Here is a 2,216-nt window from a genome sequence, read left to right as displayed (position 1 = left end):
ATAACTCATATTTTCACAAAATTCTCAAAGTAACTCATTTCAACTAATCAAGTAACTATCCACTAAAATAACATGTTATCATTAATCCTTAATTACTCTTTCATGATAATTTATTTTACACACTAACAAAGACAAATGGATCAATATCAAATTATTTATTTCACACTTCTCTTTCAATATTGTGTTGTCACGTGTCTCACTAAACTATTTAATAACTTCCATTTTCTCTCTCATGTTCCCTCTTCTCCTCACTTTTCCAAAAAATTTCCATTATTTTTCCTATCATCTCTCTTATCCTCTATATTTTTCCAAACCCTAACAATGTCGTCACCCCTTTCTCCATCTTATATACGGTCACCACCACCTCTAATGAAAAAAAAAACAAAGTCATATTTGTAATCCTCATCTCATCTTGTGGTCTTCCTAATGAACTTGTTGAATTTTCGTTTTGACGCCATCGATCGTCGGTTCTCCTTCTTCGACTGGTGCAACTCGAAATGGAAAATGGGGAAATTTGCTTGCTCTTCTGTAGTGAATCCTCATCATTTTCTTTTCTATTCTCTACTTTATTCTTTTAATGAAAATTTAGATTTTAATGAAAACATATTTATTGATGTGTTCTTTGATTTATTCATTTATTTTATATTTTATATGTAGATCTAATTATTGCTAGATGAATGTAATGGCAGAGATACTGGACATTCAAATATGATATAACATGTTTGCAAAATGCAAGGTATCTTCTTTGATTTATTGACTTTTTATTGCTCCGAGACTTTCTGTTGATTTACTACTCTTTATTTTTCATGTTTTCTTCACTTTTTTCCTGTTTTCTTTTGCTTCACTCAGATTTTCAACTTTCCTTATTGAAACTTCATGGTCCATTGTTGCTAAAATGCTCATAGCATTTCCTTTTGCAAAAAGTTGATGCAAGCTCCATGTGGTTGGCTTCCAAATTGTGGAATTTGAGCTTTTTTGTGGAATTTATCTGCACGTAAGAAATAGATATTGAGTGCTTACTATGTTTATTTATAAGTTTTTTTCTTTTATTTTGTTCTTTGTGTGTCTTTGATACTGTTTTCTCCAATGTGATTGATTTATTATATGTTAGGATACTGACAGTGATAAAGATACAAGCATCAAGATAATTAGTCATATTGGATGTTGACCACATCATCATACAAAATACCGGCGAGTTGTTTCATTATGGACATTTTTGTATCGTCTTTATCAATCCTTGTGTTTTTCATACAGGCCTCTTTGTCATACAAAACACCTTAATGAAGCACAATATGTTTCATTCCATATGTCAAGTGTTTGCATATTCCTTCGGTGGATTCCTCATCTGTAGCATATGCTGAGTAAAGTTATTTCATGCAAGAGTAATGGAAAATTAAAACACAATAACAGACCAATACACAACAGATAAAAATTTCTCACACTTGTTAGGAACTTTGAGGATCAACAACAAATATAAAACGACAAATCGGGGGGGGGGGGGGGGGGGGGGGGGGGGGGACACCTTAATGAAGCATTATATGTTTCATTCCATATGTCAAGTGTTTGCATATTCCTCCGGTGGATTCCTCATCAGTAGCATATGCTAAGTGAAGTTGTTTCATGCAAGGGTGATGGAAAATTAAAACACAATAACAAACTGATACACAACAGATATAAAATTTCTCACACTTGTAGGAACTTTGAGGATCAACAACAAATATAAAACGACAAATCGTACAAATAAAAATACAAAAGAACACCGATATTTTAACGTGAAAAATCCCTCAATATGAGAGTAAAAACCACGAGTCATCCAGACTAAAGAAATAAATCCACTATAATCAATTAAGGATACAATAGAGTCTTAAAGTGATTCACTAACTAGTGCTAACAACCGCAAATCACAAATTAAACTAGCTTATAAATAAGAATAAAAAAGCTGAAAAATTACTCAAATTTGCAGCTTCAGCGCGAAGAATATATCTCTCATATTAGACATTATTTTGAATTCTGAATGGTTAAAATTTAGATCCATGTCTTGTGAACCTACCCTCTAAATTTGAGCTCGATCTGACGGTTAACAAATTGTGGATTGTCAATTTAGCGAGACTGGTTGCAGAAAAATGAGAATAGGTTTCTCTCATCTTTTCTCTCCCATTAATCCTTATTTTATCTCTATCTCTCTCAATTCTAAATTGATCCTCTCCATTTAAATA

The 2,216-nt window shown here is 32.3% G+C and overlaps 1 long non-coding RNA gene across 1 annotated transcript; it reads left to right on the top strand.

Moving 5' to 3' along the window:
- The first annotated feature begins 364 nt into the window (after positions 1–364).
- LOC127132124 (uncharacterized) lies at positions 365–1,305 on the top strand. Its single transcript, XR_007806617.1, has 2 exons — positions 365–736; positions 850–1,305. It is a non-coding gene; the product is annotated as an uncharacterized LOC127132124 (long non-coding RNA).
- Positions 1,306–2,216: the final 911 nt, after the last annotated feature.

Source organism: Lathyrus oleraceus, chromosome 3 (genome assembly GCF_024323335.1).
Source record: "Lathyrus oleraceus cultivar Zhongwan6 chromosome 3, CAAS_Psat_ZW6_1.0, whole genome shotgun sequence".
Taxonomy (NCBI): Eukaryota; Viridiplantae; Streptophyta; class Magnoliopsida; order Fabales; family Fabaceae; genus Lathyrus; species Lathyrus oleraceus.
The sequence above is the reverse complement of the archived record's forward strand: the minus strand, read 5'-3'. Positions and strand labels throughout refer to the sequence as shown.